General features: G+C 49.0%; 1 protein-coding gene across 5 annotated transcripts in view; it reads right to left on the bottom strand.

The window, feature by feature from the left end:
* The window catches only part of GON4L (gon-4 like), a 2,357,623-nt gene that overhangs the window by 1,757,454 nt on the left and 576,667 nt on the right, over positions 1-23,502 (bottom strand). The window lies entirely within an intron of this gene.

Below are 23,502 nucleotides of genomic sequence, written 5' to 3'. Positions count from 1 at the left end.
TCAGACGGTGGATATCCGCAATATCGGACCCATTCTCTTATCTGATCTATTGTTTTAGGGAAAACATGCATTATAGTACCTTCAGATTTATTATGGGTCTTCGAAGGGCAACCGCCAATGGAACAGGCAGGCATTGTGGAAAGTTCTGAAAAGTAAAGATCAACAATTCTCTATAAATACCAATGTGTTAAAAAATTAAATGACACATAAAAGGTTCAATGCAAGGTTCGTTTTGGTTCTTGGAACTATACACGTTATTCACATGCGGATAAGTATTTGAATAACTTTAAAGAAATAGAAAGATAATTTGACTAAACTCAGAACATGTGACTAGTTCCTTGCATGTACTGTCTTGAACGAAAAGAAATTGGACGCAAAATGATTATGGTACATGGCCTTACCTTGACGAACAAACAGTTAGATGCAGGGATCAGAGTAGTTTCTTGTCGTAGAACAGGGAGCAGTTTACAGGTTGCAAACTGAAGAGTTTCCTCGAAGTGGTCACGGAAGTTCACAGAGACGAAGAGCAGATAACCAGCACCTTCACGGGTTGACTAGCAAAGCGCAAAGAAGTGCTCATTAGAAATATGAAGTGGGTTATAAAGAATTCGAAACAGGGGTGTGTTTGTGAATGAATGACGTGTATATGTCGTGGCATTATGCGGTTTGCAGGGGGCCGTCCAGCGTGAGGGGGGATGCTTGGCAGGAGACACGGGGTCTGGCGGTAGACATGGGAACAACAACCCATGCTCTATAGACCACTTTGAAGTGTACATGGTCTTTGGCACCTCTTGGCCTTTATCGCTCTCTGACAGCTCCACTTGGCAGCACAAGTACCCCGGTGCGAACTGCCTTTGATAGGGCGGGGGGTGGATTGGGGCGGTGGTCGTGCAGACAAGACACAGGAAGACTCGTGAATGGAGACACACTTATGTGGATTGCAGGGGGCCGTCCAGCGTGAGGGGGGATGCTTGGCAGGAGACACGGGGTCTGGCGGTAGACATGGGAACAACAACCCATGCTCTATAGACCACTTTGAAGTGTACATGGTCTTTGGCACCTCTTGGCCTTTATCGCTCCCTGACAGCTCCACTTGGCAGCACAAGTACCCCGGTACGAACTGCCTTTGATAGGGCGGGGGGTGGATTGGGGCGGTGGTCGTGCAGACAAGACTCGTTTGCCGCAGGGCCTCACCAAGGAGAGGCCATCTAACTGCATGTAAGAGGCAGGCTGCAGGATCTAGTACATGGAAGGCAGGGGGGTGAGTTTATAAATACCTCACCCTCCCAGGAGAATATATGGGTGCAGTTCACCCTGGAGACCCTGGATGCCTAGGCAGTTAGTCAGCAGCAGGCTGGCCTGTGGTGGCAAGGCGGCACGGGCCAGAGGGGGTCATCTCTGTACCCGGTGCCCAAAAGGATGATTTATTATGATCAACCGTATTGATTATTTACCTATAACCATGTTTTGTATCAATAAAATCCAACGGCCTTTTATTGCCAACGCTTGAACAAAGTGGTGTGGTAAGTATTTTTGGGGGAGGAGGCAAGGCCGGGAGGCTTGATGCCAACCCGCAAAATAACATATGTATGTCTGCTGCATATGGGTTCAACGGTTATGTGGATTGAAGGTGGGCGGCCAGCGTGAGGGAGGATGCTGGCCGGAGACATGTGGTGTGACAAGACAAGGCACAGGAAGACTATTCAATGGAGACACACTAGATTCATTTAAAAAATCAAAACAACCATTGTTAAATATATGTTGGGTTTTATTTTAGATCTTAATTTCAATTGAACATAAATAAACATTACACATTGTAAAGTTCCGGTTGCAGCACATACAGGGAAAATCCGCGGTATTGTCCACTGTCGCTGGGGAAATGTTGTCTAATGGCAAGTACCGCACAGGCAGGTATTACTCTCCGAACGCGGTGTCCGAGCCTCCCGTGAAGCCACCAAGTGAAGCAACGATAGGCCACCAGCCTGTACCACCTGTGAAAATGAAAGATGCAAACTGTATTAAAATGACAAAACTTTCTTATCACTGTCGATTCAGGTAAAAAAATGTCATTCTGCTTTGAAAAAAATTCTATCTAGAAAATGCACAATATGGAACCAATTTACATGCATTCGAATGATATGTAGATGTAATTTTATATGTGGGAGACGACCATGAAATAGTAGTGGCATCACTGACATCACAACCAGAGTATACTTACTCGTTACTCGGATTACGCGGACGAACAGTGCCGCGAAGTTCGTGCATAAGCACCATCATCATCCTCAACACGGTCCGTGAGAGGCAGGCTTCCCTGAACTCTGGCAGCTCGGTGATGCATTGCGGACTTGGCTCGCCTTCCGAAATGTAGGCCAAGCACCCGGAATTTTCACGGCAGCAGCAGTTCTCCTCCTTAGTTGGCATTAGCTCGCACCGACTGCACGTGCACCAGGTGGAGACGCCGTCCATGCGACATGGTCCAGGCTCTTCATCCGTTGACTGGTCCTCCCAACTGCCGTCCGAATCCCCATCGTTTTCGCGTGCTTGCCTTTCCAGTAGTTCTTCCTCGGTGTACTCGGGCTCGTACATATACGGCATTATTGTAGCCATTGTGTGGTAAAGAAAGTAAAATAATTTACAGAGATGGTACAGGTGTTCACAAGGCCTAGAAGCGGCGAAGGTAGCTGACCAGAGCACAGAAACGAGTCACAGAATACTCAAAGTAACACAGAGAGAGTAATGGAATCGAAAATCTGCTGCTGTGTGTTGTGAAACGGTGTGTTTATACTTATTGAGGAAAGAGGCGTCCTGCCATTTCCATGGCGACACTTCATTAGCTGAGGCGCAGCGATTGTTGACACGAAACATGCTTTGGCGTTGGGAAATGGGCGGTACGCGTCTGCTGATGTCAGGCTCAGGGGCGGGGGATTTGATTTAGTGCCGCAAAAGCAGGTGAGCCAGGGCGATGGGGGGAAATGATAGGATTATCAGAAAATGGCGGCTGATTTCGAGTGCGTTAATGGACGAAAAGTCGGGTAAGGTCCATAGGAAAGTTTTCTACGATCTACCGATTTATGCTTAAAAACACATGGCCGAACCGTAGGGACAATAAAAAAAAAGTCCCGCAACTATCCTTTAAATATGATCCGCTCATTCACCGGAACCCAGTGAAGGGCCCGTCTATGTTCCATGATGCTGCAGCTTCTTTAGATCTTTTTTGTAATGCGAACCACATCGTTCTGTAGGGTTTGACATTTGGCATTTTCTCAAGTTGCTCGAAGAAGCTCCGATCAACAGGGAGTTACAATAGTCCAATCTGGACAGTATGGTGGCTTGAGGAATATTGACGCAGTTCTTTTCTGAGACAATGCGGGTGCAGAGTCCCGAGTAATCGTAGGTGGCAGTTACAAGTGCGGAACAGCTGGCTGGCGTGGGCCTCAGTACTAAGGGAAGATTCAATCTGTACACCAAGGGTTTTTACTGTTTTTTGTACGTTGATGGAATTTCTGCCTAGGTCAAAAGCTTTATAGCAGTAGCGCAGTTTGGAGAGAGCTTGCTGAGAGCCCACCAGCAAAAGCTCCATCTTGTTGCCATTTGGACAGAGCCAATTTGTGGTCTTCCAGGATTATATGTGGTTATGCACTCTAGACAGGTTGTCCTGATCTTAATTATAACTGTAAGTGGGCTTTCAGGTGTATCCATGTTTAGAGTTTTTGGAACCACTTCCACTATAAGTGGGTTTTCAAGTCGTTCAGCCACTAGACCTAACCGAAGGGGCCTTTAGTCTAAAGGACATACACCACACAGGGTGTGTGACATGAACACCAAGGTTCTTGTCAGCCCTAGGAACTGCCTACACAGCAGTTGGTCGAGAGTCCACGTTTTGAGATTCAAGGACCCCCGCCACGGTCTGAGGTTTCAGAGGGACTTTCTACCTCAGGCTCAGCAGAAGGCAGAGTCACATCAGTGACTTGAACAACTTTCACTATAGGTGGGTTTTAAAGAGGTTCTTTCACTTCAGTGTTAAATGCAGGTGAGGTGACCTGGTTAATGGCATCACACCATATTGGTACTAGGACAGAAGTGTAATTTTCTAGGAAATAGTTGAACCACTTCACTATATGTCGTTTTTCAAGGGTCTCAGTCAAATTAGCAGCAGCTAAAGGTAGGGTCACATAAGTGACCTCTAGCTTTCTGGGCCTAGGGATGTTGTCCCTATTTGAAGTTATGGGTGCTACACACAAGTGCCCTTCAGAGTGGCAGTTAATGCCTTTTATCTCTAAGGCTGGGTCTCCTAAGGGGACCTATCTTACTTGAAATTTAAGAGCATCAGTCTTTTTACAAGGGGGCTAAGCTGAGTCTAAGGCCACTGTTCTTCTGCTACACTCAGTGTTGAAAGAATTCTTAAGGGATGAGGAGATAGCACTTTTAGATTTACCTTTCTTCTAATGGTCCCTTAATGGGTTTAGATACTGAGAAGTTATCTTCTTAAATCTATTTATGAGAGCTTCTTTTACCCCATCCCAGTTACTTCTTTTAGCTACATTTAAATCCAAGATGACTTGGTAGTCTCTCTTAGGAAGCCTAAAAAGCCCATCACTCTCACTTAGACCAAACATTTTATTAGCGAGTTACTACATTTTCAGCCATAAGAACAATGTCAACCTTCCTGTCGTACTGACTCACCAATTCTGGAATCCTGGAAGCTTCAGACTCAGACCCTGAAAAAGAAGAAGTGTCTAGAAAGCGGTTTCCTACAGATTGGTTATGCTTGTTCTCACTTTCCCAGATCTATGAACTGTTTCCACAGGAGTTGTCTTTTATAAAGTACCAGAGACATTTCAGAAATCATAGTAGCGGGTAAGGTAGGGCCAGGAAAAGGAGAGGGAAATGAACCAACATCCTCCTCATCAGAACCTTCATACTCATCCCAAGAGGAGGTTGGACAGCTGTCTGATCCCTCATCCTTGCTTTCATCAGCATAGTTAGGAGAAGACCCGTTCTGTGGAGACTTTTGATGGTCCCACAAACTTTGTATTATTTCTATGCCACACTCCTTAGAAAATGTGAACAAGTTTTCCATTGGTACATTAAGGAAACCCTCAGGCTTAAAACCCATTGTGTTGGTTCTTGTGTTAAAATAAGTACACATCAATTTGGCTAAACCAAACCTGCTGGATGGTTTCCTTTGGACACAAAGTATCTAAAAAATCAATGTAATGCAATCCACATTTATTCCAGCGCATGCCATCAGTGTTAGGACAGTTTTTCTGAAGTCCAACTACGGGCTTAGTGAACCCATTCATCTGAGGCAGTATACAAGACTCCACTCTTAGTATAAGGCTGTACCACCCGAGTTCAGGGTAGAGTAGATAGAGCCGCCAGGCTTATTTTAGGAGGGAAAGATGGCTGTATAACCAATACAAATGAAACTGTAATACACATGGTCCAAAGAAACACTGAAACACTATGCATTGTAAAAATAAATGGTTTAAATACAAGTAGGCCCAGATAAATATTGGGGGGATTAAATACTATCACATTAAATATAAGCACAATTGTAAAAACACAACACTATGCTTTAAAGTTCCAAGACCAAAGCATAGACCTTATTTAGAGAACTAACAGTCTAAGTCAAACTTTTTCATACACATTCAGTATAGGTCACATATTCCTGGGGAGTAAAAACCCCAAGTTACTTTCAGATTACTTTACAGTAATTCAGGGGTAGTAGACCCAATCAGTTGTACCATGACGCTCAGAAAGAAATCACATAGTAAGGCAAATGGACAATACCCTTTTCCAATCTAGTGAAACGCAGATTCTAGGAACAGTATAAACCTATAGCTGTGATTCAGGATAATAGTTATTCTAGGGGAGTTGGACCTTGGGCTGTAATATTCAATTACAGTTGCTTTTCAGTTCAGAGAGTACAGCAATAAGTCAAACTTATTTTAGGGAACACAGTATACTCAAGGTAAGTAAACCCTTTTGATGTAATGACATTGTTTTTGACTTTTGTAGAGGGCACACAAACCCGGGGGCATCAAGGCGCTTTTACCAGTTACATGTGCCCAGGATGGGTAAGACAGTAACAGACGATAATATTTAGCACATTCAGAAGTTGCAAGATCATGGGATGGAAGCAAGGCAAGATGGCAAGGATACAGTTACATACATGGTAATACATTTCTGACGGTGGCAAGTGCTTTGTTTGGGCATGGCCATAACTGTATCTTAAACATTACTCACCGTAGTTGTATTTCTGATGATTGGATCTGCTTAGATTCACATGCTGTGCATATAGTCCGACATTTAGTGGTAATCGCAGAGTATTGCATCTTTTTTCAAAGATAAAAAGGGGACGTCGACATGGGAGTGACTAACACCATCCCTAACGTGACGTGTAGTGTATCCAAAACCCCTCACGCGTCGAGGTCACACCGGTTGTTTTTTTCTGCTGTGAGGGAGCCTCAGTCTGCGTGAGAGTACAGAAGAGAGAAGGTGTAAGAAGTCTATGTTCCTTCTACTCCAAAAACGGATGAAGGGTGGGCGCATGTGAATCTAAGCAGATGCGATCATCGGAAATACGATTATGGTGAGAAATGTACATCTTATGATGCTTGTGGATCTGCTTAGAGTCACATGCTGTGCCTAGACTAGCGAGCAGTACCCAGAGATGATGGTGGGATGTGTGAAGGAACAGTAGCAAAGATGTCTTGGCACTGCTTGTCCCACCTGAGAATCAGACCTAGTGTGTGCATCTAGGCAGTAGCGTTGTGTGAAAGTGTGTACAGCCCTCCAGGATGCTGCTTTGCAAATGGAATCTAGAGGAACATTTGCAATGAATGCTATGGTAGCCCCTGTGCCCCGAGTTGAGTGAGCTCTAGGCATGTAAGGCAGATCTCTCTTGGCAGGAGAGAAACAGTGTGATGCAGTTTACAATCCAGCTGGAAATAGCCGATTTAGAGGCAGGGTCCCCTTCTCTACCAGCTGCCACAGAAACAAAGAACTGGCTTGTTTTTCTTAGTGGGTTTGTTTTTTCCAGATAGTAAATCGCTGCTCTCCTCACATCTAGTGTGTGGAGGCTCCTTTCTGCCATGTTATTGGGGTTTTGGAAGAAGGTGGGCAGTTCAATTGACTGAGTCACATAGAAATAAGTTAAATTTGGGTGCAAAGCGTTTGTGTGTGCGCAAAACCAGCTTATCTTTGTGAATTGTAATGAAGGGATCTTGAACTGAAAGGGCTTGCAGTTCACCAACTCTTCTTATAGAAGTAATCACCACTAGAAATGCAGTCTTGTGGGCAAGTGCCTTAAGGTTAGTCTTGTGCAAAGGGTCGAAAGGAGGTCCCATTAGACTGGTGAGGACAACATCGAGGTCCAATCCGGGCGCTCAGTTGGCAACAGGGGAGGGGTGGGGGGAGTCTCTTTATCCACTCCATAAAGGCTTTAATTTAATTTTACTAAATTGAAATATGTATAGATAAATGTAAGGTTTAAGATACAAACCATAGACATTTTAACAAAAATATAATAAACAAAATAATAAAGGCTTTAATGAACGGCATCTTCCACCATGAAACCTTGATATGGGACATGGTGTACGCTGAAAGAGCGGCTAGGTGGACCTTTAGAGAGTTGAAAACCAGTACTGAATCTAGGTGAGTTAGGTAAAGGATGTCTTTAGGAGAGCAGTTAATAGGGTTGTCCCCTTTGGTGTTACACCAGATAATGAAGCGCTTCTATTTATTGGAGTAGCAACGTCTGGTGTTAGGTTTGCGTGCCTCTTTGGGTATGTCCATGCATTTCCAGGGGAGTTGAAGGTGTGCAAACACGGACTTCAAGAGCCAGGCCGGCAAGTTGAGCGTTTGGGGGCATGAATGCAGTGTCAATCCCTGATACTGGGACAGCATGTTGTACGGCCCTGGCAGCTAGATGAGAACCGAGGCTGGCGTGCCCACATAGAGACCACCAGGAACATCTTGACTGGTTCCTGGTGCATCTTGAATCTCCCTGACCAGGTTATCCAGCGACCATTCCCCCCAGAATGGTTCTGAGGGTATCTGAAGGCACAGCCTGGGCACTGAGTGTTTTGCAGAGTGGCGAACAGGTCGATCTCTGGGAAGCCCCATTCTATGAAGACGTTGAGTATAATGTCCTTTCGAAGCCGCTAAGTGTGCTCTACGAGAAGGGGGCGGAGGTAGGGGGGTCGTCTGCCAGAAGATTGAGTTCCCCTGCAACATGTTGTGAGAGGAGGATCATCTCATGTTTGAGTGCCCACTTCAAGATGTTCTGAGACAGTCTAGATAGCCCTAGAGAGGGAGTACACCCCTTGTTTAAGTAGTACATGGCCATGGTACTGTACACGAGGACCAGAACAGTTCTTCCCTGGAGGTGTGTCTGAAAAGCCTTCAGGGCCTTGAACACTACTAGCAGTTCCAACAGGTTGATGTGATTGGAAGCTATTGATGGGAACCGCACGCTGTGCTCCGTCTGTTAAAGCAGGTGAGCTCCCACTCCGACAGAGATCAGTCTGTGGTGAGAGTGGCTTCTACTGCGGAGGTGAAGGTTTCTCCCTGCAGAAGGTTTTCTCTTAACAACTGCTGAGACGGAACGAGGGTTTGCCGAGACAACCACTAGATCGTCCCACTGGCCGCTGGCCTGACAACATTGGCTCGAGAGCAACTCCTGCATGGGGCGCATACGCAGACTAGCATGAGGGAGACTAGGAAGACGCAGGAAGCCATCATCCCCAGCAGTCGCATGGCCTGGTGTACCGTTACCCGGTGACTGGCTACATAGTGAGGGATCTGGAACAGCATGGAGGGGAAAACAAGCCCGTCTTCTGTCTGAATTAGAGCCCACAGAACTGTTTGACTTGGCTGGATGTCAAGCTGGACTTCTTTCCGTTGAGAACCCTATGTTGAAGGGAAGATCTACTGTATTTTGGGTATTTGTGTGGCATATTCCGTACAAATCCTCCGTTATGAGCAAGTCGTCGAGGTAGGGACAGACTGGGATGGACTGCCTCCGCAGGTGAGCCGCCACCACTGCCAGTACCTTTGTGAACACCCTTGGGGCTGAGGCAATGCCAAACGGGAGAACCTTGAACTGGTAGTGGGTGTCCCCAATCATGAACCCGAGGTACTTTCTTGGCGCTGGCAACATTGAAATATGAAAGTATGCACCTTTCATGTCCAATGTGACCATGTAATCCCCCTGTTTCAGTAGTGGGTTTACTTCCTGAAGAGTTGTCATCCTGAACTTCTGAGATTTGACATACATGTTTGCAGGGCATAGATCTAGAACAGAGTGCGTGGGGGGAGGGTAGAGGGGGGGTCCTTTTTGGGTACAAGGAAGCACACTGAATAGATACCCTCGTTTAAAAGGGAGGGGCGGGGGGGGGACTACTTCAATGGCGGCCTTTTCCAGCAGGACCTGAACTTCTTCCAGCAGGATGCAAAGCTATTCTGGCGACAGGCGTCTGCTCTTCGGTGGGTGGTAGCGGGGTGGTCGGAGGAATTCTATACAGTATCCGTGGGCGACTGTTTAGCACCCACTGATCTGAAATTATCCCCTCCCAAGCTTGAAGAAATGACAGACGACCCCTGACCGGGGAAGCATATGAGCGGACCCTCACCGGCGCGTCAATTGGAATTGGAGGCCAGGGAGCCTCTGGAAGAAAAGTTTCTACATCTTCCCTTACCCCAATGAGATCCTAGTTGTCGATATTGGAAATTGCCAGAGGATCCTTGTCCAGAGGACCAGTTGGAGCCTCCCGAGCCTTATTGAGTATGGGGAGAACGGGAGAAGGATTGCCGCGAAAGGACCGGCACGAGTTAGGGCCGCCACGCTGGTTAAAGGGGTTAGCCGAGATCTGGCCGAGGGATTTTAGTGTCTCATGCTCTTTTTTTTGCTGTTTCCAGGGCATCATCGACCGCCTTTCCGAAGAGGTTGGTGTCTTCCACAGACTTATTGATCAAGGAGACTTGTGTTTCGGGTTTGAACCTGGACATTTTTAACCAGGCGTACCGTTTGAGCAGGGTCCCTTGGGCAAGGATTTTCCCTGCGGTTTCACTAGGTTCCAGGGTGTTTTTCAGGATTTTCCTGAAACCGGTCTGCATTCAGCCACAATCGCCAGAAGGCGTGATCGGGTAGGCTCTGGGACTTCCTGAAGGCCATCTTGTACTAGGCCCCACTGAACATCACTATAGTTTGCGAGGAGTGTGGTTTTGTTCACAATTCTAGTGGAATAAGCTGGACCAAGGGAGTAAAGTGTTTTGCAGTCTTTGTCTGGGGGCAATTTTGCCGAGGATTGGGGCACCCCCACCTGCTTGCGAGAGGTGGTTACGACCAACAAGTCTGGTGAGGCCTGGCCCTGAATGTAGAGGGGATCAGAGGCAGCAAGGCAAAACATTTTTCCACACAGGGATTAACTGTCCATGTGAGAGATTGAGAGTCGCAAGGTCGCAGCATGACGTGGGATGGCTCAAAATGCAGGTCTTCTTGAGTCTAGTGGGTCTGACCAGGCTCTGGGTCATCGTTTTTGGAGTCCCCAGGTCGATTGGTATGAAAGGCTACAGCAGGCTCTGGTTACACAGCAGGCTCTCCGGTCTCTGAAAATCATTTAAGCTGCAAATTCTTCATCTTCCTCTTCGGTTCCAGTGGTCGACTTATCTTCAGGTTCAGAATATTTAACAGGAACTACAGCACAACTTCAGCATTCTCTCCCTGCATTTTAAAACAAGACGCAGTCTGGTTGTCCAATCAGGCCAGCCACCCCCACAATGGGCTTTGTCCTCATTCAGGCAAGGTGGAAGACAAAGGGCTGTGGAGTTTGACTCCTCCCTCGCTTCCTGCCTTTACAGACACTAGAGTCTGGGCGTGGAATCCAAGGTATTCCCGCAGAAGATAAAAAAATCACACAAAGGAATTTCCCAACTTGGATGTCAGGGGAAGCAACAAGAAAGGACAAGGAACACTAAAATGGCGGAAAAACAAGACCAGTGCCATTTTGGTAAAATGAGCACCCATGGGTGCCTTTACCGGGTCTGTGCAAACAGCCCGCAGTAAAGGTGCACCGAATTAATAAAAAAGTTCACTGCCACCAGCCAGTCAAGTTTGTCCTTGTAAGAAATGTTACATTTAAAATGAGAAAGGGGATACCGAGTATCTCCCCAGCACTCGTAAGGTGGGGGTGGGTGCCAAATACAATGTAAAAGGGATCCAAAGATCCTTTCTACCCTTGGGAACTGTAGTTTTCACAGGAGAGAAAGTTAAAAGGTGAGACCCTAGAGCAACCCAGCAACAACAGGCACTTAATGCCAAGAAGTTGTCAACAAGGATAACTTTTAAAAGACACTAGGGAGAGTCTTACAAATGACAACCATAAAAAAGTTATGGGGTTAACCCATGTCAGGAAGATTTATCATGGTTATGAAAATCTTACTTAACAGTAGTCTTTCTTTATTGCGCAAACTCACACCTGCTTGTTCCAGTATTGATGTGTTACTAGTCTTAAATGCTCAAGATGTGGCATTGATCTGTCATATCACACATTTTGTCAACTTATCTCTTACTCAGTACTGTTCCTTATGATTTAAAAGCTCTATTGTTATAGCCTTTATTAAGAAACACTCCCTTGAACCGAAGGAATTGGGAAACTACTAGCCTATTGCCAGATTCCAAAGGATGGACAAGATTCTTGAAAAAGGAACAAGTTACTTACCTGTAACTGTTGTTCTCCAGCATGGGTCTGGCATGGATTCACATGCTCATGAATATTCCCCGTCGTCAGGCTGGGAATCCTCGGTAAAGAAAAAAACAGTATCAGTTTCGTTTCTGATCTGTCTTTCGTAGTAGCAACCAATCACTGATCTCTGCGTCATACTGACCACAGCCAATGACTGCCCTCTACCTAAGCCCCACCTCTGGCAGCCATCTTCAGATTTGGTAGCACGTGGAGTGGCAGTATGACCAAGTGAAGAGCCGCAGAGGGGTAGGCGGGAGGGTTCGCATGTGAATCCATGCCAGACCCATGCTGGAGAACAACAGTTACAGGTAAGTAACGTGTTCCTTCTCCAGCATGGGGTCTGGCATGGATTCATATGCTCATGAATAAAGAATACATAGCAGTACACACATGCACAACCACGGGAGGTGGCAAAGGCTCAACATTAAGCATCACATCAAACTCAACATTAAGCAAATCTTACCTCCTCACCAGGCTCACCTTAGGCGAACAGGTTGCGCAGCACTGCTTGGCCGACCCTGGACTCCTCCCTGGAATCCCGATCGACGCAGTAGAATTTCGTGAAGGTGTGCGTCGACCTCCACGTAGCAGCCCTGCAGATGTCCAGCAAGGGCACACCAGATAGGAACGCCGTGGTAGCTGTGATCGCTCTGGTGGAATGGGCTCTCGGACGGCCAGGCAGCGGTCGGTTTGCCAACCGATGACAGTACATGATAAAGCCGGAGAGCCATCTGGAAATGGAAGCCTTCGAGAGAGCCTTCCCCTGATTGACAGGTCCAAAGTTCACAAAGAGTTGTGACGTCTTCCGAAAACACTTCGTGCGGTCCACGTAGAACTTCAGCGCTCTAGCCACATCCAGCGAGTGCAAAGTCCTTTCAGCCGGCGACAAAGGCGACGGGAAGAAAACAGGCAACACCAATGGTTCGTTGAGGTGGAAGTCCGACGGCACCTTGGGCATGAAGGAGGGGTGCGTCCTGAGCACTACCCTCGTGTCGTGAAAAGTCAAGTACGGGGCCTTGCAGGAAAGGGCCTGGATCTCTCCCACCCGTCGTGCGGAGGTGATGGCCACAAGAAACGCTGTTTTCCACGACAAGAACTTCAACAGAGCCGAGTGCAGAGGCTCGAACGGAGGTCCCATGAGCTTGGTCAGCACCACGTTGAGCTCCCACGCCGGGGCCGGAGCCTTCACCGGCGGATCTGAACAGTCCCTTCATGAACTCTTTCACCAGACGATGAGACCACAAAGACGTCCGCCCCGTGGTTCTGGTGTATCGGGAGATCGCAGCAAGATGAATCTTGATGGACGCGTGCGCCAGTCCAGCCTTGGCCAGCGTCAGTAGGTACGGCAGTACTTGGGGAGCCGTAATCCGTAGAGGGTTAATCTTCTGTGCGTGGCACCAGACAGAGAACCTCTTCCATTTGTGTCCGTAGCATTTAAGAGTTGAGGACGCCCTGGCCTTTGCAAGAACCTCTCTGCAGTCGGCTGGTATGTCGTAACCTCCAAACTCTAACGCTGCAGGAGCCAGGCCTGCAAGTTCAGCGACTTCGGGTCGTGATGGAGGATGGCGCCTCCTTCCCTGGAGAGAAGATCCGCGTCCACTGGCAGCTTGATTGATGGGGACGCTGACAAGTCCAGAAGGTCCGGGAACCATATCTGCCTCGGCCACGCAGGTGCGACGAGGATCATCCTGCACCGTGACCTCTTGAGCTGGTTGATGAGCCGGATCAGCAATGGCAATGGAGGGAACGCGTATAGAAACAGGCCCTCCCAGGGGAACGAGAAAGCATCGCCCATGCTCCTCGGCTGGGGAAACCTGCTGGCGAACCTCCGGCACTTGGAGTTCGTCGCCGTCGCGAACAGATCGATCTGGGGTGTGCCCCACCGTCAGAAGAGGCAATCCACTAGGTCCTGTCGTAGTTCCCACTCGTGGCACGAGCGCAGCTCCCTGCTGAGTGAGTCGGCGATGGTGTTTTTTATCCCTGCCAGATGAAACGGCACCAGAAACATCCCTTGGGCGACGGCCCAATGCCACAGATCCTGCGCCTCCCTGGACAGGGCTGGGGAAATGGTTCCGCCCTGTTTCCTGATGTAGAACATGGTGGTGGTGTCGGTGAAGATCCTCACCACCTTGCCCTTGAGGGACGGAAGGAAGGACCTGAGGGCCCAAAACACTGCACGGAGCTCCAGGGCGTTGATATGGAGGGACTTCTCCGTCGGGAGCCAAAGGCCTCTCGTGTGCAGATTTTCGGTGTGCGCTCCCCACCCTTCCAGGGAGGCATCCGTGGTCACTGTCTCCTGGTGGCCGTGGGTCTGGAAGTCCATGTGGGACTTGGTGTAGTTTATGGAGAATCCCAGGTCCGTGAGAAGTTGGACGGTCCTTGCCGTGTGCTCCACGGCCAGCTCCTTCGTCTTCGCTCGGATGAGCCAGTCGTCCAGGTAGGGGTAGACGTGGATCCCCTCTCGGCGCAGCTGCGCCGCCACCGGTGCGAGGCACTTGGTGAACACCCTGGGTACCGACCTCAGTCCGAAGGGAAGGGCTCTGAACTGATAGTGACGCCCTTGGACCACGAACCTGAGAAACTTTTGGTGTCCCTTTAGGATGGGAATATGGAAATAGGCATCCTCCAAATCCAACGACGACAGGAAATCGCCATCCTCCAGCTGACCCAGGACGTGTTGGAGGGTGACCATCCGGAACTTCTGCGCCTTGATGAATTTGTTCAGTCGTCATAGGTCCAGGATGGGACGCCATCCTCCAGTCTTCTTCTTCACGAGGAAGTATCTTGAGTAAACTCCGGAGCCCCAAAGCCTCTTTGGGACGAGCTCGATGGCGCCCTTCCTGAGCATCGCCTTTACCTCCAAGAGAAGTTGAGGAACGTGATGTTCTTTCCTGGCCACAGGGGGGGCGCGCGGGCCCCTCTTTAGAAACTCGAGCGCGTGACCCAGGGCTAGGGCGTCCAGCACCCAATGGTCGGTGGAGATGGACTCCCACACGCTGACGAAGCTCGCCAGCCGGCCTCCCACCGGGGTGCTTTGGTGGGGGCCCGACCCCACAGCCGGTTCAGTCCTGCTTCGACGAGGCTTTGCCGCCTTGACGACGACGGCGGGGTCCGCCGGACTTGCCTCGTCCCCTGTACGCTTCCTGCACCCCGTTTGCCTCCGCCGCTCCGAAAGGGCGGCCGCCGTTGCTGGAGAACCCCAAGAGCCCGGGCCGTCTCCGTGTCTGCCTTGATGGCTTGAAGGGAATCGTCCACTGTTTTCCCAAACAGGTTGTTTCCGTCGAACGGCATGTCCAAGACTCTGGTCTGCACATCCTGATGGAAGTCGGTAGCCTTGAGCCATCCACGCCGCCTAAGGCACACGCCGTTGCCCAACTGGCGAAATCCAGTGTCAGCGATGTCCGTCGCAATCGTAATGGCGTGGTCCGACGCCACCTCTCCTTCCTGCAAGATCTCTAGGGCATCCGTCCTCTTGTCGTCCGGTAGGAAGTCCAGCAGGGGGGCCAGTTTGTACCACAACTCCCTGTCGTAGCGGGCTACGATAGCCAAGCCGTTGGCCGCCTTAATCGTCGTCGCCGCAGACGAGATGACCCTGCATCCCATCATATCCAATTTCTTTCCCTCGCCATCCGGCAGGGAGGTCGACGTAGAGGCCGCCCCCCCCCCCGCTTTCTTCCTGGCCGCCGCGGAGACGACCAAGTCCGGGATCGGCTGTGCCCGAAGGCACAAGGGGGCCGCGTCCGGGACCCGGTACTTCTTCTCGTACCGATCCCTTCTAGCCGGCGTCGTGGATGGGTTCTTGAGAAGGGGGAGGCCCTCATCCCAAATATCATCCAGTAGAGGTACGGAGAGGACCGTCTTCCTCTTGGCCGCGCGCCGTTGATCAAGGAAACCTTCCTTCTTCTCTTCCGGGCAGAGCTGGAAAAGCTCGGATGCCCTGGCGATCATGGAGTGAAAAGATCCAATCTCGTCGGGCGGGGAAGCCCGGGTGGGAGGTGACGACGGCAGATCCTCGTCGTAAACCTCGTCGTCCGTACCCGTCGCGGCCGTGTCAGTCCCCGTATCATCCCCACGAGTCGTGGACGGGGAGGAGGGCTGAACAGGGCGCGATGGCTGAAAAGGAGGTGGAGGATGAATCCTTCTTCTCTTAGGGGGGAGGGCTCCCAGAAGGGCCTGGCTCCGGGTCCCCCGTGGGGAGCGGTTCCTCCGCTGGTGGTAACGGCAGTCTCGTCCTTATCTCCGAGCATAAGGACTGTATAGCCAACAAAATGGCCGCCGAGTTGTCTTGCGGCACTGGTTGAGGGGATTCCGACGGGCGGTCAGGGGCCCCGTCGGCACCCTCGACGTTATCGTCGTCTCCCACGTCGGGGTCCCTCCCGACGGGCTGGTCTTCTTCCACGCCAACGCCATGGCTTAAGACTTCGATCAGCTCCTCAGAGGTTGAGGCCGAATCCAGGACGACCTCCTGCCCCCCCTTTTTCTTCTCCGTCGGCGGTTTCACGGGGGTCCTGTCGATGGGCATAAAAGAGGACTCCCTCCGCGGTGGCAGGGAGACTGAGCCCCGAGGTCGCCACCACTGGTGTAGCCTCCACAGGCTGAGCCAGGGCCGCCGCGACTGTCTCGATAGAGGCCTTGGCCGGATGGATTAAGGCTTTCACCACCTTAGGTGCGCTCACCGCCTTCTCCTTGGGGGGAGGGTCACTGCCTCGCTCTCCCTCCGATGGGGCCTTTGAGCTCGACCGGGGCCTCTCCAGGAGCTTCGCCGGGTGCTCGGCCTTCCTCTTACCCGAACCAGAGCGTTGGCTCATGGTTGATGGTGCCGGGGAGGATGCGCCCTGCCTGGCGCCCGTAGAACCCGACCGTTCGGGGCTCCCGGTGCCAGCGGACTCGCGGTGCTTGGCCTTGTGTTGGACCCCCGTCGCCGGGGCGCCCTCAAAGGTCTTAGAAGACCGCTCGGATTTCTTCTTCTTCTTCTCGCCTGGCGGGCTCTTCCCTTCCAGCCAGTTGGCGAGACGTTGATGGCGGTCCTTCATGGTCCGCTCCGACATATTGCCGCAAAACGCACAGTCCTTCTCCACGTGCATCTTGTCCTCATGTAGGCAGTAAAGACAAAGGGAGTGTTCGTCCTCCTTAAAGACATTCTGAAGCTGGCATCCAGGGCAGACCCTGAACAGCTTTCCGGGCGTCGAGCTTCCCTTCTCCTGGGCCATGTCCGAGATGGGCCTGAGAAACTTCTGGAGTCCTCGAAAAGCGTGGCTCGACGAAATCTTCACCCTTGAGGGGCGTAGACGAATCCGACACGGGTCCCCGTTGATCGGATGAAGAGACGGTGGAGCTTGAGGCTCTTTTGACCGAAAATCGAAGTTTTTGAGAAAAAAAAAACGTGAAAAATAGCACTAACGCTCGAGAGCAATAGCACGAGGATCCCAACACTTGAACGTGCGGTAAAAATCTGAAGATGGCTGCCAGAGGCGGGGCTTAGGTAGAGGGCAGTCATTGGCTGTGTTCAGTATGACGCAGAGATCAGCGATTGGTTGCTACTACGAAAGACAGATCAGAAACGAAACTGATACTGGTTTTTTCTTTACCGAGGATTCCCAGCCTGACGACGGGGAATATTCATGAGCATGTGAATCCATGCCAGACCCCATGCTGGAGAAGTAGTGCTACAACAACCAATTGAATTTGTAGAGTGCAGCTAGTGTCGAGTGCAAATACAGAAGCTTGCACTAAATCGCATACACATCATTGAAACATTTGGCAGCCAGTCAATCAGTGCTGGCCACCACACACCACCTTCTCGCTGGGAAAAACCAAAACCAGGGATTGGCATTCAGAAGGAATCCCAGAAAGCCATCTCTCAGTCACCCACAGGCACACTGACAAAGCTCTGTGAGCTTCTAGCCAGGACTCGCATCAGGGTATTAACCTGCAGGGTCATTCCTGGTATCTACCCAATTGCACAAGGTCAACAAAGTACAACTACTTGGCTACTGGATTGCCAAACTAGAGACTCATTATGTGGGACTTCAGGAAGAAAATCTCTTCCTACATGCCAAATTGGCTACAGCATATGCAGTAACCTTTTAAAAATAGGTCACCATCACACAGAACCAGTAAAACTCCATGGCTAAGGTTAACCACACAGGAGGCTAGGGGCCATCTTGCAGTAGCCACACTTATGGGGCTCAAGAGTCCTTAAAGGTCCATATAAAAGTTGCGTGCCCAATCAGATCTGGATGGAACACACTAAAGAAACATGGTCGTAGCATCACACAAAATAAAAATGTTCAAGAAACTCAGGAAAAGGTGAGTAGGGATTTCTACCTTAAATTTGGCAGAATCATCTTGGTTAGAGATTCTCTGCTTTGGGTTTCTTAACCACCAACTTTAAAAGAGCAGTTTATATTTCCCAACACTCCCAAAAGCCAGCCTTTTAATACTTGTTAATATGCATTTCAGGCACAGACACTGGGCTGTGCCGAAGTCTGTAGTGTACACTGTCTGCCCTCTCATCTTGGAACTTGTGCTCTGAAGCAACATTTGTATTGCATGAGCACACTACACTCCAAATAAGCTCCTTGCATAGGAATATACTACCTGTAGGCATCCTCTCACAAGGAAAGTTAAAACAGGAAAGAGTTGAACAAATCCAATGTTCAGAAATGTAGCAGATCAAGGGTTACACCTGTTGCAGTCTGCGAAACGACAAACATTTCCAGAGGTTTGGGCTCAATTTAATCCACAGAAAGAAACTTAAGCAGACACTAAGTTGACTGCTTAACGAACTGGGACGTTAGGAAAGCTGCTCTTTTTGCAGCTTTCACTCCACCGATATTAACGGACGACCACACATTTTTGCTATTGTGTCATTCTGGTCCTGACTTTTTGTAGTTAAATAATGCCTTTTTGCCTTACTTTCCTTCCTTGTATATGTTTTGGGGGCACTGGTCAGTGGCTTTGGCTACCAATGCAGAGGGACCCAGTCTCCCTTTATGAAATTCTGTGTTGCATTTAAGCCGCACACGTCACCATAAAGTGAACTTTGGAGGGGTACTTTGTATCCTTTTTCCTTTTAGTAACAATTTTGCTACTTTCAGAATGTGTCCAATACTGGCCGGTGGCAGCGGATCTATTTTTCTACCACCATGCAGTTTCGCATTTCACTGCATAATGCCTTTCAGTACAAGAAGTGTAAGATGGCCGTGCCTTCCATTTTTTGACCTTGCTTGTCCTTAGGCCTTCTTCCTGTCTCTCAGGGAAGGAAATACAAGTAAAGAGAGTGTTGGGGAGAATTCGCATTTCGGTCTTAATTCCCTTCTACCTTAAAGACCCCCAGCTCTTTTGCTGGACTTTAGGACTTTTAATTGTTATCCTGGAGGGAGTGAGACCTTTTTCTCATTCCCTCGTGTGTTATCTGATTTGGACTGGGTTTCTTTTGGTTTTTGAGTCTGAAACTCCATAGGCATCACCTTTTTGTATTGTGACACTGAGAAGTCCTTTGGATTTCTCTCAAGGTTTAAATACCTTCTCTTGGATAAACTACTGTTTCCAAGAGTAGTAAAGTGAAATTGTCTGTACTTACGTTTTTCTCTTTGAAGACCCAGCACACACCAACACACCAACTTATGTGGCCTGCTGGGGGGTTACTTGGTATCCCCTTTGTCTACCTTCTCATGTAAACATTATTATGTCACCCTTACTACAATTAATGGCTTCTCACAGTGGTTCAATTTTCCTACCATTGTGCGTTTTTACCGCAGGCCGAATCCTCAGCTGCAGTATTGCACCCATGGGTGCCCATTTTGTCAAAATGACCCGGTCTTCTTTTTCGTCATTTCTTGTTTGTAAGGTGCTTCTTGGGTTTTACTCTGGGCACCAAACCAGGTTTGGCCCCTTTGTTTATTTTGTCTTTGCCAGGATTCATGGGTGAAGTCCGCCTCTGGCTCCAGTGTGTCTGGCAGGGCAGGAAGCAAGAGAGGTTCCTGAAACTTCCTGTGCTTAGCTTTCTTCAGTTACTGGAATGCACCCAAAGGTGATTAGATGGCTGGCCTTGGGGGGACAGCCACCTTGCTGTGCGAGTGACAGCTAGGCTGCGAACGAATGGGAGAAACTTGCATAAAAGGCAAGGGGGGTCATTACAACCCAGGCGCTAATTGCGCCAACTTTACCACCATGGTGTAAACTACGTTTACACCATGGTGGATGGCGGATTTACCGCCCCATTCCAAGGTGAGTGGGGGCGGTAAATCCCCATTTCCCATTTTCCCTTCCCCATTCCCATTTTTGCCCCAGAGGGCATAATGGGAGTGGGGAAGGCGCTAATTACGCCACCGTAAATTACGGTGGCGTAATTAGCATCATGGCAGGTTAGCGCCATGGATTTTAACGGCTGCTACAAGCAGCCGTTAAAATCAGAATAGGCATTAAGGGTTAACGACGGCGTTAACCCTTAACGCCTGGGTCGTAATGAGGCCCAAGGTCTTTTGCAAGGAAGACAGAGTCGACCACTGGATGAATGAACCACAGAAGTAACTGGAGCAGACGCTTGCTGCACCCTCCTGGACCGTTGGTTTGCCTGGTGAAGCCCTGCTGCAGTGCTCAAGCTCCAAATTTCAAATCGGCTAGAGAAGCCCGGAATGGACAGCTTCTTCCCTCAGGTTGGTGAAACCAACTGACCCCAAGACAAACTCGACTGGAACACCTCTCCCTGCTGGCTGTACTTCTTTGCTGCTACTGGAACCATGTGCCAGGGGACAGGAACACCAGGAACGAGTGCATCGCCTTTAAGCCGGATCCGAGGTCCAGGAAGATACTAAGGACTCCCTCGAAGCAGGACGACCCAAGCCCGAGCCACCTCAACAGAGTGCTGTACCCCCAGAAGCAAGTGCAGCCCACAAGGTGTCCAAGAACCACGGTTGTGCTATTTGCTGGTAGCTGAAACCGCTAAGTGCCGCTGATCTGGAGTAAGTCCATTGCTGCCACCGAACTTCAAATCATAGTGCAGGAGTCCCAGACATCCACCCTTTTGTCCCCACTGCTGAGGCCCAGGAACAACAGGATCTGCAGGACTACAACACGAACAGAAGCCAGCTGGACCCTTTTCTTCAGACTCAAGGTACTGTTTAACTAGGGGTACTTACCTCCGGTTGTGTGTAGCTTGCTTGCTCTCACTGGAGACTTGCATTTGCTGCCCTTTGCAGAGTTGCTTGCATCTTTGCTTTTCACAAGCCTCCCAGCTTGTGGCCGAACAGGGATTCTTTTTTATTCTTTTTTACCACAAACTCTAACATTGTGCAAGACTTTTGTGTGTATCTTCAAGAAGTGCCTCAGCTCCCCTAGACTTTGCTCAATTGACATTGGCCGTCCTGGCTCCCTGTAGACTCTTCTTACCCTCTCACCTATTGTTTATCTGTCCCTCAAAAAAGGTGTATAGTTGGGAAAGGGTTGACCTATATTTCATTGGGGGATTGTAAAGTGCTTACCTCTGTGGAGAAACGTGTTAACCATGGTTTCCTTCTCTAACCTTTTCCTTTTTCCATAACTCCAGTATTGCGTTTAAGTGTAAAGTGATGTATCAATGTCCACAGTGTCCGAGCAATTGAAATCAACTCCGGGTGTAGGAAGTGTGTGTGTGACATCCCAAAAGGGCATCTACTTACCTAAATAAAACTGAAGGAGTGTATTTTATTGTTGACAACTGCCCTTTCTAAAGAAAGCTTATTTTAAAACTGACTTAAATTAATAAATAATTATTTTAGTAAGAAACCTTGAGTATATAAGTGTTGTTTGAATACCTGTCACTGTGAATCTCTATGTTACAACCCTACAGCTCACATTGACCCCTCTTGAGATAAGCCTGGCTGCTCAGTCACTCTACCAACTTGTGTAGTACAGGCCTATACCAAAGGTTGGGTTACCTATTGGCAAGAGGACAAGGCTGGTGTAGTCTCCCACAAGGTTACTAAATACTATCTTGCCATACAGAAAGCCCTTGCCCAGGGAAAATCTCAGCTTTCCTGGACAAAATAGCATTATGTTTATCTTGCCAAATGAGCGAGCTGGGCTGTCTGATCCTAATTCAGACTCAGGCCAGGGGATGTATTTTACTGAGCAGATGTGGGGCAAGATGCTTGCCAGGATTGGACAGCCCTTGACAATTTGAATGGTGCAGATCCTTCCCATTGGAGGGCAAGGCCGACCCTGGCTCAAAACTAGGATAAAAAGGACAACTCTTGCAGCCGTTTTTCTGACAGTCATTTATGCCAAGACTACTACGAAACGTTGCAGCCAGCTGACGACACTTGGACAGCCGCTGACTTCCAGCATTGCCTCCAGCCAAGTCCTGGCGAAGCCCAGGTCCTCTGCACCAATCTCCTGAAGGCCCCGACAGTACTTCAATCACTGGACTGATGGGATCCTGCCCTCTCGAGCCTTCGGAAGTGTCCCCTGTGGGCTGTACAGGGCCCCTGCTGTGCAGCATTTGGCATTCCCAGTTTCACTATAGAACTCTGCAGGTCTCCAGCTTGAGGCCCAAGAACAATCCTCCTCCAGTTGCTGCTCTCCAGCTCGAAGAGGATCCTAATAGGAGCAGTTTCATTGTGCTCATGTGAGCCACCTGCAGCTGGTTGCGTGTGATCATCTTTGCTTCTGCTCGCTTCCATTATGTCCTCGGGGTCAGTAATCGTGGGACTTGTGGTGCTCTGCATCTCAAGGCATCTGTGCCATCAAGCTGTCCAGCATTAGAAACTGTTACCGGATTTCAGAACCACTGTTTAGCAAAACCCAATCCAGATCCCAAAAATAACTTCCACCGTTGACCTCTGGATCCCATGTAAAGGAACCAACGAAAGAAGAAAGTGGGCCCAGCGGATCTAGGAACCCTAGGAGTGGTTTCTAGTGCAGTCAGAGTAGCCGTTTCAACCGCTGACTGCTATAAGGTCGAACAAGTGCAAAGTATTGAACCTACCTTTTCCTTGCCTGGATGTGATCAGTGGAGTTCTGACCAACTATCCCCCCCAGAATTCCCCTAGAGTGGTGGGATTGGGTGAGGACCCCTAATACTTTGTACTTATCTTTGTTTCTGCATCCTTTCAACATTTGTAATCAGCTTTTATCATTGCCAAAACTGGTTTCTCCATTTCCCAAAACTTGCCTCCCTACAACGGTTTCTTCTTGGGTCTTGGGACTCTTAAGGGCACTATGTACACTCAACGTAGCAGGGAAGTACTTTTGAAGTGTTAGGGGTCTTATTTCATGAGGTAGGGTACTGGTGTTTTAATTGCATTCTCAAAACGTACCTTGAAAATCCAATTGTTCCACTTTACTTAACTATGTTCACTTGCTTTACTGCACGCAGTTCTCGTATGTTTCTTGCTTGAATCATCCATAACAGTTTGAAGAGTAAGGCATTGGTGTTCTCTATTGCACACACCCTCTTTTGAATGCATATATGTGTACAACAGTAATTTAATAGTAATACTTATCTGTTATGTTTATTGCAGAGTGGTTAATGGCTAAGTAGTGTACTTTTACACTCCACTGTCCAACAATACCACCAACAGAATTCCAGAATTCTAAGATGTACTGCTCAGCTACATACCATGAAGTTTTGCTAGAACTGAGAGTCTCTCTCATTTTACCATAATAGGGTGGCATCTCAGAACCCTCCCTCAGAGCTAGTTCTAAAAATGCATTTTAAGAGCTGAAAGCGCAACTTGGTACTTGTGTCAATAGCAAGTAGGAGAAATAT

The sequence above is a fragment of the Ambystoma mexicanum genome, chromosome 1p (assembly GCF_040938575.1).
Source record: "Ambystoma mexicanum isolate Mex_15411 chromosome 1p, UKY_AmexF1_1, whole genome shotgun sequence".
Classification (NCBI taxonomy): domain Eukaryota; kingdom Metazoa; phylum Chordata; class Amphibia; order Caudata; family Ambystomatidae; genus Ambystoma; species Ambystoma mexicanum.
The sequence above is the reverse complement of the archived record's forward strand: the minus strand, read 5'-3'. Positions and strand labels throughout refer to the sequence as shown.